Source organism: Mauremys mutica, chromosome 1 (assembly GCF_020497125.1).
Source record: "Mauremys mutica isolate MM-2020 ecotype Southern chromosome 1, ASM2049712v1, whole genome shotgun sequence".
Lineage (NCBI taxonomy): Eukaryota > Metazoa > Chordata > Testudines > Geoemydidae > Mauremys > Mauremys mutica.
In genome coordinates, this window is record NC_059072.1 from 20,622,890 (window position 1) to 20,648,238 (window position 25,349).

General features: G+C 40.6%; 1 protein-coding gene and 1 long non-coding RNA gene across 5 annotated transcripts in view; one reads left to right on the forward strand and one right to left on the reverse strand.

The window, feature by feature from the left end:
- The window catches only part of PCLO (piccolo presynaptic cytomatrix protein), a 541,568-nt gene that overhangs the window by 55,231 nt on the left and 460,988 nt on the right, over window positions 1–25,349 (forward strand). The gene's annotated exons all lie outside the window — the stretch shown is intronic.
- LOC123377505 lies at window positions 953–24,736 on the reverse strand. Of its 2 annotated transcripts, none has more exons than XR_006582235.1 (5): window positions 24,656–24,736; window positions 23,495–23,625; window positions 9,310–9,375; window positions 5,145–5,252; window positions 953–2,085 (listed from the first exon to the last, which is right to left on the reverse strand). It is a non-coding gene; the product is annotated as an uncharacterized LOC123377505 (long non-coding RNA). The 2 variants fall into 2 exon arrangements; XR_006582236.1 differs by having other exon boundaries at window positions 24,689–24,733.

The following is a 25,349-nucleotide window of genomic DNA, read 5'->3' on the forward strand; positions in this document are numbered from 1 at the left end:
TTTGATTGGCTCTCAAACCTGAACTGCAGTTTAATGTATTTTTGGCTCTTGTTAGAAAGATGTCACAGCATGTTTCATATAAGCAAATGCATTTATTATTAGAAAATGTTAAATTTTTAATGTATCTGCCAATATTATTGGCAAGGAGAAGAATTTAGACTTTTGAGAAATGATTTGGAAGGTTGGCAGCAGGAACGTGCAGTGCTAATGAATACTGTGCTGAGGACACAAAATTGGAGGCAGCCCCAGAACTGTTAAAGTTCAGGAGGTCACCCAGATTGCAAGGCATTTTGTTGGAGAGGTGATGGCTGTTTGTTTGTTCTTCCCTTTTTTTTTTTTTAATGTTCCTGCAAAGTGTTGAAAACTGTTACCTCCCATTGGCTTCAGTGATAGTTGAAGGTGCAAAGAACCAAGAGGATAGTTAATAGGATTAGTAGCCATTGATCCTAATTGGAGGTTATGAGCATGCTTAGGGTAGTTATCTATGAGGAATGGGAAGAGTCAACAAGGTAAATGGGAAAGAAGTTTGTTCCAAAGAAATTGAATGGCGAAATCGTCTCTTAGAACAGTGGTGGCAACCTGCGGCCCGTGGGCCGCATGCATCCCGTCAGAGTAATCCACTGGTGAGGCTGCGAGACAGTTTGTTTACGTTGACACAGTTGTCCAAAGCTCCCATGGGCTGCGGTTCACCGTTCCCAGCCAATGGGAGCTGTGGGAAGCGGCAACCAGCATGTCCCTGTGGCCCGTGCCGCTTCCTACAGCTCCCATTGTCCAGGAACGGTGAACTGCAGTCACTGGGAGCTGTGGACGGCCGTGCCAATGTAAACAAACTGTCTCGCGGCCTGCCAGCGGACTATCCCGATGGGCTGCATGCGGCCCATGGGCCGCAGGTTTCCCACCACTGTCTTAGATCCACAACTAGTGAATACTTCTGTAATGCCTTTGGGTCAGGGTCAAGAATGTGAAGTAAGAATCTATTTGCAGATGCATAAGGACCAAAAGGGAAAAAAAGCACTGTAAAAAACTTTGATAGCATAAGACAGACAAGTGTTGCAAGGTTGGGTAAATAAGTTGGAATCTTTTTTTTTCCCTTTTGTGGAAAGAAGCTGTTATGGTTACAGAGCTAGCAGCACCTCTGGTCCTGGTCTGTCTGAGTGCACCCCCTCAGGTGTCAGACCTCATGTTTTTACTTTTCCTGCAGTAGAATTCCACAATTCTCTAACTCTTACAGTATGTCTACGGGTGGAGCTGGGGTGTAATTCCCAGTTCGAGGAGACATACTTACACTAGCTCTAAACAAGGTAGCATGTTAAAAATAGAATGTATGAATATAAAAAATAGTGTGACAGGCTGCATCCAAGACTATAGACACATGCTTGGGGTGGCTTGTGCTGCTTTCTCTACACTCTATTTTTAGCAAGCTAGCTCAATTAGAGATTGTGCAGGTATGTTTCCTCATGCTAGAATCACACACACCCCAGCTCCAACTGTACACATACTTATAGACTGGGCCAGGGCTCAAGTACACAGTGTATCAACTATGATTACTTGGCTGGTCCGAATGGGGTTTGGCACCTGCAGTTCTTCTCTTTGGAGTCTGTGACCAGTAGCACTCGGTGTCAAAACATCTTTCTTAAGACCAAAATATTGCTTGTTTTGCAGCAGGAATGAAGCATAAGAGAGAGAGAGAGAAGGGGGTTTAAGACAACAAGCAGTTTACAAGTATGTGTCTCTGACCTAAAAGCTTATTATCCCTAATGTTGACCTAGGCAGGCCTAACTTCTTCAGACACCCCGGTAAGTGCATGTCTCAGTCTATATTCCCCCAAACAGCTCCACTGAAGAATTACCTCCATCTCTTGAGAGAAAAGCCTGTTTTAAACGGCCAGAGTTACTTTTTTCTTCTCTGTTCCCAGGTTTTGGACCTTCTGGACAGAACTAGTTTTGCAGGTTGGCTGGGAAGGAGGTAAAAATCTTCAAAGCTAATAGTCCGGGCATTGTCCCATAACAATTCTCAATTGTTTCCTGAGGGGTAGCTTATCTTGAGCCATTCTTTTGCTTTCTGCTTGCTTTACCTTAAGGTCTTCTGTTAACATAAAAATACGGACATACAGTAAACATCCCAATAAAACAGGCAAACATACAGTATTCGTAAATTATTACATAGCAACTCCAATTCTGTCACAGGAGCAAACCCAGATATATGAGGAGAAACACAGGAATTGTCTCCTCTAACCAGTTGTCCATGTGGTTTGGTATCCCACCTCCAACAGTGATCAGTGCCAGATGCTTCCAAGGAAAGTGTTTCATTACTCATCACAGACAATTAATAAGAACAGGAGTATTTGTGTATTTGTGGCACCGTAGAGACTAACAAATTTATTTCAGCATGAGCTTTCATGAGCTACAGCTCACTTCTTCGGATGCATAGAGTGGAACACACAGACAGGAGATATTTATACATACAGAGAACATGAAAAGGTGGAAGTATGCATACCAACAGGAAGAGTCTAATCAATTGAGATGAGCTATCATCAGCAGGAGAAAAAAAACTTTTGAAGTGATAATTAAGATGACCCATAGAAGGTGTGAGGAGAACTTAACATAGGGAAATAGATTCAATTAGTGTAATGACCCAACCATTCCCAGTCCCTGTTTAGGCCTGTGTCTCCATAGAGGAAGTTTCTTACTATGGTTGGCTTATAACAGGATGGTTTATATCATTTATACATTTTATCCTGTCAAATACAACTATGAATCCTTCAGTTTTTTTGGCTGTAACTTAGTCCAAGCCAACTTGAACACTTATAGGTAAAGGCTGGGTGGGAAGCTGAGAGGAAGGTATTATCTTTGGTGATGCAAGATCATGAACGTAAAACAAAATCCAAGTTCACCTCTATGCTGCTTGAGGTGAGGGCCACACAGAACAATAAATTGTGAATACAGAACTGGTTGAGATCTTATTCAAAGATTTCACAATTAATGAGGTTCCTAAGTAAGAAGCATCATCTTTCAAGATCAGATAATTTCTGCAGTTTACAGTAGCAGGGCTTAGTGAAATATTGCAGTTTCTTAGCCATCCTGGATATGAGTCAACAGTGTGCCCTTGTGGCCAAGAAGACTAATGGCATTTTGGAATGTATAAGTAGGGGCATTGCCTGCAGATTAAGGGATGTGATTATTCCCCTCTATTCGGCATTGGCGAGGACTCATCTGGAGTACTGTCTCCAGTTTTGGGCCCCGCACTACAAGAAGGATGTGGAGAAATTGGAAAGGGTCCAGCGGAGGGCAACAAAAATGATTAGGGGGATGGAGCACAAGACTTGTGAGGAAAGGCTGAGGGAACTGGGATTGTTTAGTCTGCAAGAAGAAGAATGAGGGGGGATTTAATAGCTGCTTTCAACTACTTGAAAGGGGGTTCCAAAGAGGATGGATCTAGACTGTTCTCAGTGGTACCAGATGACAGAACAAGCAGTAATGGTCTCAAGTTGAAGTGGGGGAGGTTTAGGTTGACTATTAGGAAAAACTTTTTCACGAAGAGGGTGGTGAAGCACTGGAATAGGTTACTTAGGGAGGTGGTGGAATCTCTTTTCCTAGAAGTTTTTAAGGTCAGGCTTGAGAAAGCCCTGTCTGGGATGACTTAGTTGGGGATTAATCCTGCTTTGAGCAGGGGGTTGGACTAGATGACCTCCTGAGGTCCCTTCCAACCCTGATATTCTGTGATTCTTGTAAATCTAACACTTTTTTCTGATACCTTTCTCCTAACTTAAAGCAAATCAGGTTACATGAAGATGCTGTTAGGTGACTTTGGCATTTAGTTCATCTTCCCAGTCAAGAGGCAAATATCCATTTTAATGTGACAACTTTAAATAAGACCTTCACAGTAGACCACAGGTGCTGGAACGAGGAGTGCTGACCTCTGACTTGAAGTGATTTCCATCATATACAGGGTTTATAGTTAGGTTCAGTGGCTCTCACCATCTCTGCTATACAAATTGTTCCAGCACCCCTTTAATAACCAGTTTTTGTTAAGGACAAAATAAGGCACATGAATATGCAGCTGAAGCAGAGTGAAGAGTTTTGAAGACCATATTAACTCAAAATTCTCTCAAGCTCTCATTTTTCTTTAAATGCACAATCAACTGGACATTTATTAGATGGCAAAAAAAATCATTTAGAGAAGAAATGAAAATAAATTCAGAAAATTCTAGAACACTTCTTTTCTGAATGTGTTTAATGAAATACATGGAATCGTAGAAATGTAGTTCAAAATGACCTCAAGCTGTTATCTAATCCATCTCACTATGCAAAGTATACCTAGACTATCCCTGATAGGTCTCTGTAGAATCTGTTCTTAAAAACCTCCAGAAACAGGGATTCCACAACCTCCCTAGGTAACCTGTTTCAGTGCTTAACTATTCTTATAGTTAGAAAGTTTTTCTTGATATCTAACCTAAATCTCCCTTGATGCAAACTAAGCCAATTACTACTTGTTCTACCTTCTGTGGATGTACAGAACAACCTTTTACATATTCAAAGTCTGTTATGTCTCCCCTCAGCCTTCTCTTCTCTAGATTAAACATTTCTAGATCTTTCAACCTTTCCTCATAGCTCATGTCTTATACATTTTTTTTGTTGCTCTCCACTGGACTCCCTTCAATTTGCTCACAGCTGTCTTAATGTATGCTGCCCAAAACTGGACACAACAGAGGCCTCACCAGGGCTGAGTAGAGAAGAACAGTTACCTTCCTGTCTTAAATATGACACTCCTGTTAATACATAAAAGTCTACAACTGACTAAATTTTTAGCTTTAGTAATCTCAGCAAACTTTACTTTTGAGATTACATTGATCTCATTCAGTGGCTCTAAAATAAGGGCGGGGGTTGGGTGTCTTTTTTTGCCTGTCTAGCCTATCATGAAAATGATTCATTAGTGGTGGAAATATGCATTTTCATTTGCTGGTTGCAGAAAATATAGATTGTGAAATGAGTCCCATCTACAGTGTCAAACTGTGTATAGCAAAAAAGCCAGTGTTCTGTTTGTGAATCAAAGAGAATTTGCTCAGACAGGTCGTTGAATTGATAAGTGTATGAAGATGTTTCTTTGCTGCTTACTCTGTCCCAGATCAAGAAAAGTGAAATTACCTGATACTTTGCAATCACAGTTGTCTATTGAATTGGCGATTGGCAAACCTCCATTTATTTCATCTATAAAAGTCCTTTGAACATTTGTAGCACATTCTGTTCCACTATCTAGCATAAATGAAGCAATAAAAACATAGACAAAAACAACGCAAGATGGTGAAGGAGTAGAGAAACTGATTGTGTTAATTGAAGAACATAGCAGGGGCTATTTCAGTACATTTCATTTAGCTTCCTTGCCTAACAGATGTATTAAAGGCAATAAGGTTTTTTTTTTTTGCTTGTATTACATCCTGAATGGGTTCATAACAGCACAATATGAAATACATGATATTGTTAATGTAAACCATGTTAGAAACCATGCACTAAATGATAATACAAAGTTCCTCAAATTCCATGTATTTCTCTATCAGTGAGTCTTTCTGGGCCCATTATTAAAAGGGCAGGAGAGTATTGTGCTCATTGTAATGGGCTGAACCAGGCGATCTGGTTACAATTTGTGGCTCTGCCAGACTTTTTGTGTGACTTTGAGCCTAAATCACTTCATTTCTCTGCCTCAGTTTCTCATCTTTACAGTGGGGGTAATAACATTTTTTCTCACATCCTTTGTCTGTCTTGTCCAATTAGATTGCTATTAGATAATGAGAACCTCTTGGAAGTACATTAATACATATGTAAAGATATACAAATATGATTTTTCTTATATATCATTTGGTTTTCACAGCTGTACCTATTAATTTAAACCTTTTTTATAATCTTCTAGGTTGTACAGGTGATGGCGCTTTATATTTTAGATAGCCATAAGAATCCATTTCAGTTCCCTAGAGCTCAGCAAGCTATTACCACGCTGAGTCAAACTTCCTTGAACATTAATGCAGTCGTCCCTGTAAGCATTATGATGATGATTTGTTTTTCTGCATGGAACTACTTGACACTATTATATCTGTCAGATTCGATAAAAATACACTCCTCCTCAGCTTTATTGATATGTAGAAATGGTCAAATTTAGCATATCTTCACATCAAGTAGCATCATTGTTTATTTGAGACCATGTTGGTTTACCAAGCAAGGAGTTTGTCCTTCAAGCTGTAAAAATCTAGTCAACGTGTTTATCATTACTCCTGGCAATACATATTATAGTGTTAATAATATCTAATTGAAATTTCCGTCAAATTTTCTGGGGTTGCCTGAGAAATGTATTACTATGCCCTACAGTCGCAAGTGACTATTTATTTGTATCTGTTCTTTCATTATCTTTAACCAAAGCTGACACTGTATAATGGGGAAAATTTCAGGTTTAACTGGACTGGCAAAAAGACTGAGATGTATTCTCTTCTAGTGCTCTAAATGCAAAATGATCCCAATAATTAAGACAGGCAGAGGAGAGACATGATTTTGAATTGTGAATAGATTTTATTGGTCAATGATGACAAATTTGTGAATTAAATATTTCTTACCTACAATCTATACTTAGGAAATCAGTGAGGATTTAATCACCACTAAGAGAATAAGGATAATTTAATTTAATGTACCTAGTTATTAATAATATATAATTACAGCTATGGTGAGGAGGTGCTGTTCCCATCTGGATCAAGTTTAGGCAACGATTCAGTTTCAAGACTTGAATCGGGAGTTAGAAATCAGATTTGAGATGTGAATTGGAGATAAGGGTTAGAAGTATTACATCTTGTATACTACTTTCAGTGCTGACTCCAGATGGTGGAAGTCTAAAACAGATCAGCTATTCTCATGACATTTCAGCTGCATCTAGTGGTATTGCAGCTTCCTTATAAAGACCTATATTTTGCTTAGTGCTTAAAAGAGAGCAACTGTAGGGATTCAGAGAGACCACTTCTCTTCTGGAGAGGTCACCATTAAGAATGACAGGGTAGCTCAGAATCCATGTCCACTCAATCATTTTATCTGCCTGCTGAGACTTCCATTAACCATACTGCCAGTTAGTGTAAATTGTGATAGTCCTTTACACACATCAGCTAGCAACTAGATCGAGACACCAGCTGATTTTTTTGCATAGGCAACCAATTGGCTACCTGATGGTGATGTAGAGATGGAAAGCTATATTCCCAATTACAACCCTCTGAGACATTAATAGAACAAAACAGAATAAGACCCAAATTCTGCTCTCATTTAAATCAGTATAGATCTGGAGTAGCTTCACTGACTTTAGTGGAGTGATACTTGCTGTATGCAGGCATTGAGAATTTAGCCTTATAGAATTTGATTTGATTCTTATCTAAATGATTTGATTCTTATCTCATCTAATTCCTCAGAGTTAATAAGAATTCATAACATTTAGCATAAGACAATGGAATGGGACTCAGGAGATCTTGGTTCTATCCCCAGCTCTGACCTTGACCCACTGTGTGACCTTGAACAAGTAATTTCATCTGTTGTTCCCTTGTGTGCCCTCCTACCCTTTGTCTTGCTTGTTTGCTTTTCAAGGCGCGGGCTGTCTCTTATTTCTGTTTGGACAGTGTCCAACTGTCAGGGCCAGGGCATGGGCGATACAGCCGAAGGGTTAGCATCAGGCACAGGCTGAGGCGCTGGGACCCAGGAGCCAATTACCAGGAATCAAGGTGGGTTGGAATACCAGGAGATCAGAATAGAGAGAGAAACCAGAGGGCAGAAACCAGGAGGCAGTTACTAAGAGTCAGGATACCAGAAGGCAGGAACAGGTAAAACCAGGCAAGCAGTCCATGAAAGGGTGAAGCCCAGTTGTACAGACAACTTCCTGTTTCTTCCTCCGGCTTAAATAGGAGCTGTGGCCGAATCAGAATCCTTGGGGTATAGGGGAAGGGCTTATGCCCCAAGGGGCTTCATGGACCCCAGCCCCTGGTGTTGTCTGTGAGCTAGTGGGTGGAGGATTGGCATGTGATGACTCCCAGGTGCTCCACAGACCTGGGTTCAAGTGCTTGGGGTCTGCCACCAGCACAATCTCAGGTGGGGCCTCAAGGGGTACATCTACACAGCCCACAGCAGCAAGCCTCCCATGCCTAGTCCAGATGGGCTAGCAGGGTTTGCATTAGTGCTCTAAAATCAGCAGTGTATACAGTGCTTTGAAGCTGTAGCTTGCGCTGGATCCTTGGGCTCTGAAGCTCTGTTGACTTGGACTGTGAGACTCATTGTGGTTGGCCATGTAGATACAGACTCAGTGTCACTGAAATATAAATGAGAACATTTGACCTTAAGATGGGAATTATTTTTCTCTGGAAAAAAAAATCTATCGGCGTGATGAATGTTTATTTTCAAGTAATGGGTATACTTTTTTACGTAATGGGGAGTACTTTTTTGTCCCTCTCCTTTTACTTGACCATAACATTTCTCTCCCTTTTGGCATTGTCCTGCATATGGAAATACAGAGGAGTTTTAATGCCTTAAGAGATTCTGCTCTCTGGCCCAACTAAAAATACAAAACCCCAGAACTCTTGCAAGGAAGCCTTGTGAGATTATGCCAAATTTTGCAGGCAAAAGAGATCTGTAGAGTTTGGATAGGGTTCAGATAAGTGTTTCAACTGTCATGCGCTTATCCAAATTGAACCTACAAAGCTGTATGTTTGACTGTAGGATGTTTCATTAACACATTCTACGGAGACAGATGCTGCTCAGTGGGCACTTGATAAAGAGGAGACCTAGATTCTATTCCTGGCTCAGCCACAGGCTTTCTGTGTGACATTGGGCAACTTTTCTGTGCCTCAGTTTCCCATTCTTTAAAATGAAGATAATTATGCTAACTATCTCAGGGAGGTTTTGTGGGCTTAATTAAAGCCTGTAAAACACTTTGTGTTTCTCAGATGGAAGATGCTACTCAAGTGCCAATTATTAATTTATTTATAATACACTTATTCTGGTGTCCATAGTTCAAAAAAAGATATTGAAATATTGGAAAGGATTCAGAAAAACCATAATAATTTGACATCTGGAAAACATGCCTTTTATTGAGAGACTTAGAAAGTTCCATGTATTTAGTTTTGTCAAGGTTTACAAGTACCTTCTTGGGGAAGAGATTTCTGATTATAGACAGCTCTTTAATCTAGTAGGAAAGGCCATAATGATTCCAGTGGTTGGAAGATGAATCTAGACATATTCAGACAAGAAATAAGGTGCAAATTTTTAACAATGGGGATAATTAACAATTGGAACAACTTACCCCAGGTTGAGGTGGATTCTCAGTCACTTGAAGGTGAGCTGAGAAGCAGATAAAACAGTATTAACTCTGCAAAACAAAAAGCAGAATTTCTGCAGTTAGTCAAAGAACATTTTCAACAGCATGCCCACCACTCAATCGAGCACTGAACAAACTATAAAGTAGTAAAACAACATAGGAAACAGAACTGGAGTATTTTTCAACCAGGCAAGGGAGAGAATTTTTCTAAAACTTATTTTCCACGTACTCCTTTTGTAGATTTCACTGGGATTCAAGGGTGTCTCTTGCTCACAATATCACTGGACTGAGTGATAAGTGTGGTACTCATAACTGCCAGTACTTCAGATCAGATCAGATGAGTCACTACTAGAAGTGGGCTTGAAGTCGTTGGACCTGGCCACCTGGGAATCCTGGAAAAGTTCAGCTACAGATCTGGATCTAAACTTTGTGGCTTAGTATCATTTCTATTCTTTAGTGGGGGGTATTTAGGATATTAGACTGAAAAATGTGTTCTTTTCTATGGTTCTCTTGTTACAGAGCTTTCTGTTTTCAGAGATGGTCTATAAATTGTTACATATTGTGTATCCTATGGAAAGAGGTTGTATTTAGGTTTCGCACTTTTTCTTTTAGTTCAATAAATGAAGTATAACTGAATGAAAATATGCCTATGCCAGGAACTTATCTTTATTGTGCTTTTATTGCATTAGCCAGCGATAATCAGCTAAAAGTAGAAATCTTCTCTTTTCCACTTGTCTAGTTTCATTTATATTAATAAATGAGGTGGATTGAGGTTTTTGATAATTACATACCCACTTTAAACCTTCTTGCTCTTAGTTCTAATTGCTTTTGGTTGCCAATTTACTTCTCTGAATAGTGAGATTATGCTTTGGGACCAGAAGTCAAAGAAGAGACTTTTCACTGTCAGAAGAAGGCTTTGATGATAACCTCTTCTTTTAAACAGTATATTGTATAGTTGTAAAATCTATACAATATCTTTTAATATAAGTAAGGAAAGTAGTGCAACATTGCTATCCGGGGTTTGCTCTTTGTGTCAAATCTCTTTGTATAATGTTGCAAATGTTATACATCCTATTTACTGTAAATATAACTTGAGCATTGTTCCGAGGATGTGGCATAGAGATTTTTTTTCTCCCATTAACAATCAGTTTGCTCTTCTCCTTCATGGCTTTCTCAAACGGTGTTTTACAAGGACTATTCTTCCATAAAAAATAACAGTTGCATGGACTTTCAATACTTATGAAGAATGCTAGATTAAGCACACTGTAAATTGAACAGGTACAATGGTAATTTCCACTCCACGTACTGCCCTGCTAGTATGCCTTGGCTCCTACCTTGTAGAGAACACCACAAGGAATGAGCAAATACTTCAGCATACCTTCCTATTTATTCCTTGGCTTTTCTGCACTCTCCAAACTACTGTCAGTTGTGATTTTTTCACGGGTGAGGTAACTATGCACTGAGACTGAGAACACTATACACATTTCACACAGTTCCCAAAGAGCTACTAGTTCAGTGTTTCTCAAACTGGGGTCGCTGCTTGTTCAGGGAAAGCCCCTGGCGGGCCAGGACGGTGTGTTTACCTGCCCCATCTGCAGGTCCAGCCGATCGCGGCTCCCACTGGCCATGGTTCGCCACTGCAGGCCAATGGGAGCCGCTGAAAGCGGCAGCCAACACATCCCTTGGCCCATGCCACTTCCAGCAGCCTCCATTGGCCTGGAGCAGTGAACTGCGGCCAGTGGGAGCCACGATCGGCTGGACCTGCAGACGGGGCAGGTAAACACACTGGCCTGACCCACCAGGGACTTTCCCTGCACAGGTGGTGATCCCTGTTTGAGAAATACTGAAATAGTTGGCAGTGTCTTTTCAGCTCTACAAATGTGGGCTGGATTTGAACCAGCAATGGAGAAAGGCTTTTTACCCATTGCCTTCCCTCTAAACCAGCCCACCCCCCATAAAGAATATTCTGAGGCATGCACATTACTGTGAACTAGTTGATGAAGACAAGAGAGACCTTCCTCCTAATATCCATCTTGTCTCTTGGCAGTGCACATTGCTTGTGCTTGGGTGGAGCATTGAGGATTTTTACCTTTTGTGATTTAAAAAAAATAATTAAAATTTTATCCTGAGGTTTAAAACCTGGCCCCAACCTTGCAGGTGCTGAACTTTCAAAATTGACCAGCTTTCTAGACCTGTGGTGCCAATGCAACATAGGTCAGGGAAAAATCCTAAGTGTAAACTCCCCTGAACTCCATGTTACAGACTAAAGGCCTGATTCTCACCTTACTTAACCCAGTGTTACACCAGGGTAACTCCATTATAGATCTTACATCATGTGAGGTCACATTCAAAGGCTGTCAATTCCCCATTTTCAATATGTATTATCTTCTTTTACCATAATTTCTAGTGTACTGTTAGTAAAACCACAATTGCATTCAGGAAAACAGAAGGGATCAGAGGAATTTCACAGATGTTAGAGGCTTCAATTATTTTTTGGTATGTAATATGCTCCCTAATGGTTTAAATATCTGAAGGAATTTGACCCCTGTATTGCTCCCTGTAAGTAACTGATGATAAAAACTTGAATGAATTATTGTGCTTAAGCTTTTATTTTGGCAAGCTTTAGTTTTTTGCCATCTTCTCAAACCATGTGTAGTTGTTAACACTAACACCTTATAAATAGAGCTTCCCATATTTTTCCCTAGTTTCTTTGCAGCTATTTTAGTCTCTTGTAGAATATTTTCACATCTTTCACATCTCAAAATTTGATAATACATCAATTCCTTTTCTCACTGAATTTGTCATGCTGTCAATCTCTGTATCCCTGTGAACCCGTGCCAAGTTGGGCTTTTCTTTTTGGGGGCTTTATTATTTCATACAGCATTTAATGTACTTAGAGCCGAAAAGCAGCAAAAGACTTAGGAAACATAATTGCTCTTGTACCATCTGATTTATGGTCATTAATAAGTAGCAGATGGGCTAATTCTCTACCTGTTCATTGTAGCATCCAGCTGTTTCAAATAATAATCAACAGGAGAACAGTCCAGACACATTCAGAAGCGTAAAGTCCATTAAGGTTTGGACCAAAGAAATAGTCAAGCAAAACCAAAAAGTTTGTTCCAGTCATCGCAGGAAGGAAGAGAAGACATCAGAATTATGGTTTAACTATGCTAGCCTGCAACTTTATTAAGTAACACATCTGGGAACTATCTAGCAGTGGCTTTGTCCAGTGAAGGCCATCCTTCCTAGAGTAATCTGTTCTACCTGGTGGAGGGCTGCCATCCTCCTCCCACTCTGTTAACCTGGTCCCAGCTCTGCTCCTGAGACCCCAGCTCTGCTCCTGAGAATAGGAAAAGGGGGTTTTCTCCTTGCTGTATCAATCATTGGGAACCCCAATCTCATTTCCTACCTTATTTAGGGGTTGCTTTCTTATGATCTGTTTCTAAATTCTCATATGTCAGGGAACCAGACCCCCCTGTACTTGGCATCTGCCACTAGGAGGCACCCGTAATTTGCTTGGCTGCCTCCCGCCACTCCTGTTTGATTCCCAGATTGAGTCCTTTGCTAATAGCAACCAGAATCATATCTAATCCCCGGTCAGAGATGTGTACCACCTCTTCCTTGAATAACTGAGATATTGGATATGTAATACCATAATAGGCAATCACCAGCCTTTCCCACTCACTTAATTTAACCTATGAGTCAATATACCCCTCTCCTGGTCATGACCACCTGCAAAGGTCTTGCGGCTCCCCTGCCAAATCCTCTGTTGTGGCACCTCAAGTCTCATTAGAAAGTTAGGACCAAGGAAACAATCAGGCAAAGCCAAAATGCTCTTACGTTCCTCATCAACACTTTGTTTTCCTGTTGCAGTATATTATTGTGAAAGGAAGAGTGATTGTGTGGTTGTCTTCTTTTGAATAACAAGAGAGGTGATTTGCAGTGTTTAAATGATCAAGTCCAGATTTATGATCCAGTGAGTAGCTTTGGAAGTGGCTTGATGTAAGTCTGAGATGCCATCAGCAAAGGATGAAAGCAGGCATTGATTTAATAAGTGGTCCATAGTTGGCAACTGGTGTCCAGTCATATTGTGCATTGTCTCACATCTTCTAGGGACATAAGAGATGACAGCATCTGCCATGTGATATTCTGAAATGGTTCAATGTAGACCATTGTTTCAGGGTAGGGTAAAGCCTGGATATTCTTTTGTGGGATGGGTAGGCAAGTGTGTGTTTGGAACATTAGTATTATCACAGAATTCTTTTCTGTATGCCTCAAGATTGAATGAGGATGTTTTAAGAGCTTTAGCCTGATCTCAGAAAGGCTTGTGAGATTTCAGGAGTGTCTTTGGAAGGTTCTGGATGTCCTCATAAATTGGTAAATTCAGGTTGGCCATGGTTTGATTGTACTCACTAGCAATATGTCTCTCTCTGTCTGTCTGTCTGTCTGTCTCTCTCTCTCTCTCTCTCTCTCTCTCAATTTTGGGTCCAGGTATATGTACGAGAGTGGGCAACCATTGAAGGGATGTTAATTTTAATGTTCCAGTTATGATTCTCATGACAGCATTAAGCTGAACATCCAGATATTTGGTAAGTGAGCTTCCCGCTCAGACTGGTGCACAATATTCAGCATTGAATATACCAGTACTAGCCTTGGTGTTTGAAACATATGTGCATCGGCACCCCATGTTGTGCCTGCAAGTTTTCCGATGGGGCTAGTTTTTGCTTGTATCTTTTCATGTGTTTCCCAGATGAGCCTTAAAAGTTAAGTTTTTGTTCAAGGTTACACCCAAGTACTTCAGATAGGCCTTATTTTGGACCTGTTGCCTACAGAAGATGACACTGGGTGGTTTCTTTGTGGCTTTGTTGTTTACTTGAAATACTATTACCAAGGGTTTTAAGGCATTATAGCAGAGCTTCTAGTATTGAAAGTATTCTGCCATTATCTGGAGGTTGAGGTGGAGAGGTTGTCATTGATAGTGGTGAGGTCTTTGCCTGGTACCTCGAGTGATGTCAGCACAAATGAACGTACATGAACTTATGTATCAGGTAAGTCACTAATGTAAGCGTTAAATAGTGAAAGCGCTAGCACAAGTCCTTGAGGATGCGTGCTTTGCTGATCTGCCCATTCAAAAGGAAATGGTCTCTACAGTTACTCAATATTGTTGCCAGGAATTGCATAGTGCTACGGAATTTGATGATCCCAGATGCCCATATCACCATAGCATGCTGTAGGTGGTGGATAAATCTATCAACACTGTTCCAGTTTTTAGATTCCACTGGAAGCCAGCCTCAGTGTGACTAGTAATGGCAAGATCCCGGTTGTAGCAACTCCATCCTGATCTGAAACCAGCCTGTTCCTTTGGCAGGATGGGATGAGAGGGACCAGTAAGACCCTCTCCATTAACTTGCAAATTGTGGACAGGAGTACTATTGGGTCATGGCCGGTGGCATCATTTGTTGGTTTCCCATGTTTGAGTAGGGTAATGTCTACAGCCTTAAACCAGCTTTTTGGAATCTTTCCCTTGAATGTAAGGCAGGGAATCGGTCTGTGAACCATGCTTGTCTGTTTGGTCCCAAATCCTTAAGGAATTTGGGGTAAATGGGTCCTTGCCATGTCTAATGGCCATGATGGACTTGTTTAGTTCTTCTTTAATATATGGGAATGATAGCGGTGAGGTGGCAGGGCTTTGTGGGACATTTAAAAAGAGCTCTTTCTGAACCTTCTATCTAGCCAACTTTTCAATTTTCATCTTCAAATTATGGCGAAGGTATGAGACAGCAGCACTGGCCATCACTTTTGGTTAGTGGCATTTTACTAGGTCAGCAGCTCCAAGCTTATGTAGTGCCAGGCTTTATGACTGGAATGAGTGAACTCAAGACTGTCCACTGTCTAGTTCCATCTCTTAGGTGGGACTTATTCAGTGACTCTAGTTTTTTTTTTCTGTGTCTGGATCATTGCTCTGTCATACTATTTGAAGAGCGCTTCTCTCTCTGACTGCCAGCAAGGGGTATAGACCTTGCAGTAGCAGTGCAGAATGTGTTTTGTGACGTCTTTGAGAAGGTGAATGGTTGTAGTTTTGTTGGATCAAACTAGTAGTTTTGTTGGATCAAACTAGTAGTTTTGTTGAAGTTGCCTTCAACTTCTGCAGTATATGCAACCAAGTTTACTTAGAGGAAATTCCAGTGTAGGTGGTTATGGCATTGGAATCGAAACTCAGAGATCTGGGTTCTACCACAGACTTCGGAGTGACATTGACAACTTTCTACATGCTCCTATGTCTGTTTTCCCATCTGTAAATTTGGGATAATAATCTCACTATTGTGAGATTGATACCTATGTGGTGCTTGGAGATATATAGTTGGAAGGCAATATATAAGCTAAACTTATCTTCCAAAAGAAGATGTTCACATAGCTGAAGTTTTATATATTGCACTTTTTGAAGTGTATGGGGCCTCATTTTCAGATGTTTTAGCCACTTGTGGCTTCCATTGACTTAATTGGAATTGTGGGGATTCTATAGCTCTGCAGATCAAATTAATAAAATGTGCTTAAGTGGTCCCTAATTAAAATAGGGTGGCCAGATGTCCTGATTTTATAGGAACAGTCCCGATTTTTTGATCTTTTTCTTATATAGGCTTCTATTATGCCCCCCACCCCTGTCCTGATTTTTCACATTTGCTGTCTGGTCACCCTACTATTAAAATGTCATATTCACCAATTTATTCCATGACATGACAGTAGAAAATAATTTCAATGTCTCAGATACCATTGTGCTGTAACTCTTGGTAAAGACTGACTTTAACATTGGGCTTTAGGATGAGGATTTGTTCTTTACATGCATTAATGAATTATAGTTCACAACACTTTGTGAGGTAGGGAAGTGATATTATATCAATTTTATATTCATACTTTGTGATTATAATCTCATGCTAGGGACATGAGGGGAGGTTCTCCATTTAAAATTGTTAAAAGATTTATTTTTAGAATGGGCTAAAAAGACTGTGGGGAAAAAAGTCTGGAGGCATCATATTCTGCTGCATCTATGGAGTGTTTGAGATGGACAATGCTGTGGCTGATAAAATGCAAAGAAAAGACCTTGTCAGTTTAATACAAATGAGACCAATAGGGACAAAATAGGGAACTAAACAGGAAAACAAATATAAAACTTCTCAGCTAGCATGTTTCAGTAACACAGACGATATCATCGGGGGTTTTATTTATTGATTTTTGTGGTATCAGAGTGTAACGCTGACAGACCCTGGTTGTCGGTGGGCGGGATCGAACCTGGGGCCTCATGCATGAGCTAAAAGCCACCTGGCTGTTAGCTAAGGCTGTAGAGCAGACTCGTTTTCTCTCTCTCTCTAAGTGGTCTCGGTGCCACTAGATGGGACAGAGCACCACACCCAGAAGGTGCATAGGTTACAAGAGCACATCTCCAATATAGTGTAAATCAGTTATCTGAAAGTATTGGGACAGATCTGGCAAAGCGACTTCAATTTTTATCAGACAATGGGAATTCATAGTGTCCAGCATCTCAAAAGTGAGGTTAAAGAACTGTTAGGGCTTGCTCCTGTAATGTGAGGAGAATCTCCTGTAAATTTCTGAATATCTTACCTTGGAGTTTAGGGGGCCCATCACTTTACTGCACCAAGAGTACTCTTTTCACTCTACACTCCTGACCCAAAAACCACTCTCCAACTTTCTTCCAGCATCAGCAACCATGTTTTCGGTTGCTCCTTCTCTCTCTTTCTCTCTCTCCCTCACCCCAAACCCTGTCTTTCTTGTCTCCTCTCAGTTTCTAAGTTCTGCCTCCACCCCCTATTCTCCCCCAAACACATACGTATACCCAAAACAATACTCAGCAAAAGTTCCTAGGTGGGTTCACACACTCCATTTGACTTAGGTGGGACTTATGCTTAGTTATGTTAATTGAAGCATCCGTTATACCTGTCAGTCTCAATCACATAACAAGATTTCACCCAGCTCATAACAGTACTATGGTCATTATTGGTGGGGGCCTGGATCTAATAGCACTTAATAACTAGCTGCCTCTACTTTTTGCACCACAACCAAAAAATGTATCTTTGTAATGTAATTGCAATGAAATTAACATGCCAGCCGCTCAAAGCTGTCTGCTGTAGCATGTTATCTTACTCCCTGGGAGACAGCACTAGACAGTCAACCATTAATTCAAAAAAATGATGTTTGATGGTTGTACTCTAGTTTTCTTGTTTCTTTGACTGTCCCTTGGGTCTCTTTTAAATGAATCTTGGGTGAAATAATGTCATTATCTATATGTCTCTTTGAAGTTTGTGATAGACTGCCTAATGGGTAAATTGCCCTATGTTAATTTGTGTAACTAGTTACTGATGGTGCTTAGAAAGCAGAAGGTTACATCAAAAGCCTATTGTTAACCAAGGACTTTGTGGTCAAGTGGCTGCTAGAACACTATATATAAGAACCTTGGGTCCGATCTGCTTAAGCTTCATCAGGGGAAGTTTGAGTCACAAGACTGAGATCCCAGTTAAGCTGGAACACCCTGAATTTGATATTGGACATTGGAATATAACCTATGGACTAAATTCTAAAAGAGCTCTTTGCAACTAGAAAGCTCACTGTTTCTGCTATGAATCTGAGCCTCAAGAATTGAACTCATGTCTATATGTATATTAAACTTCTAACCATACTCACTCTTTCCTTTTTTTAACAGATTTTAGTTTAGTTAATAAGAATTGGCTGTAAGCAGGTATTTGGGTAAGATCTGGAATATTCATTAACTGGGAGGTAATGTGTCCAGTCCTCTGGGATTGGTAGAACCTTTTTAATATGATGAAATAAGATTTTCAGAAATCCTCATCATACCTGACTTGGGTGCCTAGGCGAAGGCCTGCGGCTGGGTTACTTTAAGGGATCTGTGTTGTTGTTTTCTGAGTAACCAGTGAGGTCTAACAGAAGCTGTTTTGTGTTGGCTTGGTAAATCTAAGTATTGGAATATCCACCAGCTTTGAGGATTGCCTGCCTCATTCTTTGCAGTTCACCCTAATTGAGTGACGTCAGCTGGCTCCCCTGTGACCCCGGTCACAGCAGGCATAATAGGAGAGAGTTTGGAGAAAAACAGAAGAATATAGAAATTAAAATACTGCCTCAGCCCAGTGGTGAATCTAGTCCCATATTCCTTCTCCGACAGTGGCCAATCCCAGATGCTTCAGAGGAAGGTTGAGAAATTCTGCAGTGGGCAAGTATGGAATCACCTGGACAAGGGAGATGATTCTTCCTAATCCCTGTAATTAGTAGAGGGTGTGTGCCTGATACATAAGGATTTATATCCCCATATTTTATTTTACTTTCTTCCATTCCATCCAGTCCAACTTAAATGTTTTCATATCCGTGCAGGTTCTGAGCCTTTTTGCAAATTTCATTGTACCATTTTCTACACCATTTTTTCTACACGCTAACTTTTGTTTTAATTGATTCATTCTGCACATGGATGAGAGGGGGTTCATTGGTCTACAGTGACACTGAGGTCCCTTTCCTGAGTGCCTAAAATTATTTTAGAACCCAGCAGTATGTATTCCTTCTATGCTGTATTATCTTGTTATCTATGGAAGAGGGGAAGAGTCAGTGGAGACAACACCACCAAATATGAGCCCCAGGAGGATACGGGATGGGTTGCGGAGGATTTCAAGGGACAATAGAAATTGAGAGGACCTTCAGCCAGAGGGAACATATGATAGACCGGAGAATCGCACCATCACCAGGAAAAGGCAAGTCTATTTGATTGAGGACTCCTTACTGAGAAGAATAGACAGGCCTGTAACTAGAGCTGATCCGGAGAACAGAAGGGTGTGCTGTCTGCCAGGATACGGGATGTGGACCTGAGGCTGAAAAAGATCCTAACAGGAGCGGGAAAGAATCCGCTGACTGTCTTTCATGTGGGTACAAATGATACAGCTAGATTCTCGCTGGAACGTATCAAGGGAGACTATACCAGGCTGGGGAAGACGCTTAAGGAAATTGAGGCTTAGGTGATCTTCAGTGGGATTCTGCCTGTTCCTAGAGAAGGGCAACAAAGGTGTGACAAGATTATGGCGATCAACAGATGGCTCAGGCAGTGGTGCTATAAGGAGGGCTTTGGGATGTATGGCCACTGGGAAGCAGTGAGTAAGCACCTGAGTAAGGAGGGAAATAGACTTCTAGGATGGAGGCTGGCACAACTGATTAAGAGAGCTTTAAACTAGGAATTTGGGGGAGATGTCCAGGTAATCTCCACGCTGGAAATTAACATTGAGAGGGAAGAAAACAAAGTAAGAAAGGATACAGCCGTGGGTAGGAGAATGGACATAAGGAGGAAGGGTAGCGTACATACCAGTCTAATAGGTGATACTGGTGGTAGAATGTCTGTGCCAAATCAGGTAAAGAATGACAGTGAAGCCAAATGGCAAAAATTAAGATGTCTGTACACTAATGCGAGGAGCCTAGGTAATAAAATGGAGGAACTAGAGCTACTGGTGCAGGAAGTGAAACCGGATATTATAGGGATAACAGAAACATGGTGGAATAGTAGTCATGACTGGAGTACAGGTATTGAAGGGTATGTGCTGTTTAGGAAAGACAGAAATAAATGCAAAGGTGGTGGAGTAGCATTGTATATCAATGATGAGGTAGACTGTAAAGAAATAAGAAGTGATGGAATGGATAAGACAGAGTCTGTCTGGGCAAAAATCACATTAGGAAAGAAAGCTACTAGAGCCTCCCCTGAGATAATGCTTGGGGTGTGCTACAGACTGCCGGGATCTGATTTGGATATGGATAATGTTTTTAATGAAGTAAACACTAATGGGAATTATGTGATCATGGGAGACTTTAACTTCCCAGATATAGACTGGAGGACAAGTGCTAGTAATAATAATAGGGCTTAGATTTTCCTGGATGCGATAGCTGATGGATTCCTTTACCAAGTAGTTGAAGAACCAACAAGAGGGAATGCCATTTTAGATTTGTTTTTGGTGAGTAGTGAGGACCTCATAGAAGAAATGTTTGTAGGGGACAACCTCGGTTCCAGTGATCATGAGCTAATTCAGTTCAAACTAGATGGAAGGATAAACAAAAATAGATCTGGGACCAGAGGCGGCCCCAAGCATGGCAGTCAGGCAGCTTTTGGCAGCGCGCCTGTGGGAGGTCCGCCGGTAATGCGGATTCAGCGGTGCGCCTGCGGGAGGTCTGCTGGTCCCGCCGCCAAATTGCCGCTGAAGCTGCAGGACTGGCAGACCTCCCGCAGGCATGCCGCTGAAGGCAGCCTGACTTTCGCCCTCACGGGGACCAGCAGGCTGCCCCCTGTGGCTTGCCACCCCAGACACGCGCTTGCTGCGCTGGTGCCTGGAGCCGCCCCTGTCTGGGACTAGGGTTTTTTATTTCAAAAGGGCTAACTTTAAAGAATTAAGGAAATTAGTTGGGTAAGTGGATTGGACTGAAGAACTTGTGGATTTAAAGGCAGAGGAGGCCTGGAATTTCTTCAAGTCAAAGTTGCAGAAACTATCAGAAGCCTGCATCCCAAGAAAGGGGAAAAAAATCATAGGCAGGAGTTGTAGACCAAGCTGGATGAGCAAGCATCTCAGAGAGGTGATTAAGAAAAAGCAGACAGCCTACAAGGAGTGGAAAATGGGAGGGATTAGCAAGGAAAGCTACCTTATTGAGGTCAGAACATGTAGGGATAAAGTGAGAAAGGCCAAAAGCCATGTAGAGTTGGACCTTGCAAAGAGAATTAAAACCAATAGTAAAAGGTTCTATAGCCATATAAATAAGAAGAAAACAAAGAAAGAAGTGGGACCGCTAAACACTGAGGATGGAGTGGAGGTTAAAGATAATCTAGGCATGGCCCAATATCTAAACAAATACTTTGCCTCAGTCTTTAGTAAGGAGCTTAAGGATAATGGTAGGATGATAAATGGGAATGAGGATATGGAGGTAGATATTACCACATCCGAGGAAGAAGCCAAACTCGAACAGCTTAATGGTACTAAATCGGGGGGCCCAGATAATCGTCATCCAAGAATATTAAAGGAACTGGCACATGAAATTGCAAGCCCATTAGCAAGAATTTTTAATGACTCAGTAAATGCAGGGGTTGTACCGTATGACTGGAGAATTGCTAACATAGTTCCTATTTTTAAGAAAGGAAAAAAATTTGATAGGAGTAACTATAGGTCTGTTAGTTTGACATCTGTAGTATGCAAGGTCTTGGGAAAAAACGTGAAGGAGAAAGTAATTAAGGACATTGAGGTCAACGGTAATTGGGACAAAATACAACATGGTTTTACAAAAGGTAGATCATGCCAAGCCAACGTGATCTCCTTCTTTGAAAAAGGTAACAGATTTTTTAGACAAAGGAAATGCAGTGGATCTAATTTACCTCGATTTCAGTAAGGCATTTGATACAGTTCCACATGGGGAATTATTAGTTAAATTGGAAAAGATGGGGATCAATATGAAAATTGAAAGGTGGATAAGGAACTGGTTAAAGGGGAGACTACAACGGGTCATACTGAAAGGTGAACTGTCAGTCTGGAAGGAGGTTACTAGTGAAGTTCCTCAGGGATCGGTTTTGGGACCAATCTTATTTAATCTTTTTATTACTGACCTTGGCACAAAAGGTGGGAATGTGCTAATAAAGTTTGTGGATGACACAAAGCTGGGAGGTATTGCTAACACAGAAGGACCGGGATATCATACAGGAAGATCTGGATGTCCTTGTAAACTGGAGTAATAGTAAAGTAAATAGTAAAATGGGGGGAGGGATAGTTCAGTGGTTTGAGCTATTGGCCTGCTAAACCCAGGGTTGTGAGTTCAATCCTTGAAGGGGCCACTTAGGAATCTGGGGCAAAAATTGGTCCTGCTAGTGAAGGTAGGGGGCTGAACTCAATGACCTTTCAAAGTCCCTTCCAGTTCTAGGAGATTGGTATATCTCCAATTATTACCTTTTTTAGTAATAGGATGAAATTTAATAGTGAAAAGTGCAAGGTCATGCATTTAGGGAGTAATAACAAGAATTTTGATTATAAATTGGGGACACATCAGTTGGAAATAACAGAGGAGGAGAAGGACCTCAGAGTATTGGTCGATCACAGGATGACTATGAGCCGCCAATGTGATATGGCCATTAAAAAAAGCTAATGTGGCCTTGGGATGCATCAGGCGAGGTATTTCCTGTAGAGATAAGGAGGTGTTAATACCGTTATACAAAGCACTGGTGAGACCTCATCTGGAATATTGTGTGCAGTTCTGGTCTCCCATGTTTAAGAAGTATGAATTCAAACTGGAACAGATACAGAGAAGGGCTACTAGAATGATCCGAGGAATGGAAAGCCTGTCTTATGAAAGGAGACTCAAAGAGCTTGGCTTGTTTAGCCTAACCAAAAGAAGTCTGAGGGGAGATATGATTGCTCTTTATAAATATATCAGAGGGATAAATATCAGGGAGGGAGAAAAATTATTTAAGCTTAGTACTAATGTGGACACGAGAACAAATGGATATGAACTGGACATTAGGAAGTTTGGACTTGAAATTAGACAAAGGTTTCTAACCATTAGAGGAGTGAAGTTCTGGAACAGCCTTCCAAGGGTAGTAGTGGGGGCAAAAGACATATCTGGCTTCAAGACTAAGCTTGATAAGTTTATGGAGGGGATGGTATGATGGAATAGCCTAATTTTGACAATTAATTGATCTTTGATTATTAGCAGGTAAATATGCCTAATGGTCTGTGATGGGATGTTAGATGAGGTGGGATCTGAGTTACACTACAGAGAATTCTTTCCTGGGTGCTGGCTGGTGAGTTTTGCCCATGTGCTCAGGGTTTAACTGATTGCCATATTTGAGGTCGGGAAGGAATTTTCCTCCAGGGAAGATTGGCAGAGGCTCTGGAGGTTTTTTCGCCTTCCCATGGGGCACAAGTCACTTGCTGGAGGATTCTCTGCACCTTGAGGTCTTTAAACCATGATTTGAGGACTTCAGTAACTCAGACATAGGTTAGGGGTTTGTTACAGGACTGGGTGGGTGAGATTCTGTGGCCTGCATTGTGCAGGAGGTCAGACTAGATGATTGTGATGGTCCCTTCTGACCTTAAAGTCTGAGTCTATGATTTTCATCTATTTGTGTTCTCCAGTCACTTACTTTTGATCAGCCCCTCTGAGGTTCCTTGCAGTCTTTTCTTGACTTGACTTCAAAAGTAGAAGTTAGAGGTGTTTTAATGTCGTATACAGAAGCACCTGAACCCCTATGAACCTCTATTTTCTGTAGATGATCTTGAATAAAATGAAGGCATTAGCGGGCAAACACATTACCATAGAATATTAGTCTTTGAAAACTAGCAGGTGTTTTCTATTAAACTCCTTGGCAATGGAGCGGTGAATTTTTTAAAAAATAATTACAATGCAGAAAACACATTCTCTGGCAGATTATAGCAATTTTAAACAGATAAATTTTGGGACTGGCTGCTACGTGTTTAATATTTATGACTTGACATTTAGTTACATAATTTTGGCATTTTGAAATTGAGCGATATATTCACCTATCAACTGCGGATGATTGATTATTGAGCAGTGTAACATCTATTAGTTAAAAGAGGGACACAATACTTGTGAATATACTGTAGGGAACAATTTTTATTGTCAGGAAGATAGCCAAGATGACATAATGGCATTTTTCCCCCTTTCCTGATTTCTAGGAGTCTGTGACCATACAATGGAATTCAGAGGTTTTCCCATGAACTACCTAAATGGAAACATATTTTGCAACCACTCATTTGAAGGATTCTTCAGATATATCAGTAGTTGTGCTAAAGCAATATATTATGGAAGGGAAATGACATACACTGAGCCAAGATTTAGGTAGCAGTGCCTAAAGTTTTATACACTTAAGGAATGTAATAGTTCAGCAAAGCACAGAAATCACGACTATATAGTAAGCATAGACTTGGATATAATATGCCATTGGGGCTCCTTTTAAAAGCTTTTTGACTTTCCAGTACTTTATTATGCCATGACTGGCTTTTTTAAAATGCGTAAATCTCCTATTGGAACTTCTTCTTAATCTTTGATCTTTTTATAATATTTCACTTTAGAGATACAAGCTTTACATTTGATACTGAATAGAGTTATTTTCATCACTGTCTACTGACATATGTGGTATTAGATAACAAGTGGTATTCCATTTGAGAGCAGTATAACATTTCAAAACTTTAAAAATCTGGCATTTTCCCGTATGGTGTTGACAGAGGAGACCATGGTTCTATTGGCTATCACTGTATATTGATACTATTGTTGTTCAACCTACGTAGTGTAACTTATTCAATTCTGTTATATTTACGTGTGAAATGTGGTAGAGATTATTTAACATGTCGATGTGAACTGATTTCAAATGCATGGAATGCAGCTCTGTCCAAGTTCCAGTTCCACAGAGGACCAACTGAAGTCTGTTATACATGTTTGGATTTGTAATTTCAGAATTTTAGTGGCTTATACTGCTTGCAATTAAGCTCTAATGACAGTTACCACACAGTGCTGTCTCAGATACTGCAGTTAATTTTCTAAACTTACTTCTTATGCTGCATGTTAATGATGGGTCTGATGACTTTTTAATGGCCACTGCAGTATTTTAACAATGAAAATAAATGTACATTCCCTACCAAATATACATACATACATACATGTACACACGCACTTTGGAAAAAAATTAGTTGCTATTTTTTGTACAAAATAAAAAAGGTAGTAGTGTTAGTAAAGATTAATGGGGACAAATCGTTGGATGTAGGTTGAAGAGCTAATAGAAAGCATAGAAAGCATTAACTAACTAGGTTAACAGGACACTCAAAATTAGGATGCAACTGTTAATTGCTCCTTGCTGCCCTACCCCCATGTCTTACTCTGGTGCTTTGATTTGTGACAATACTTAATTGAAATTTGTAAAATTTGCTGTGACCCCCATCAGATGATAGCAGCTTAGCACAAATCTTAAAACTGTGTTGTTG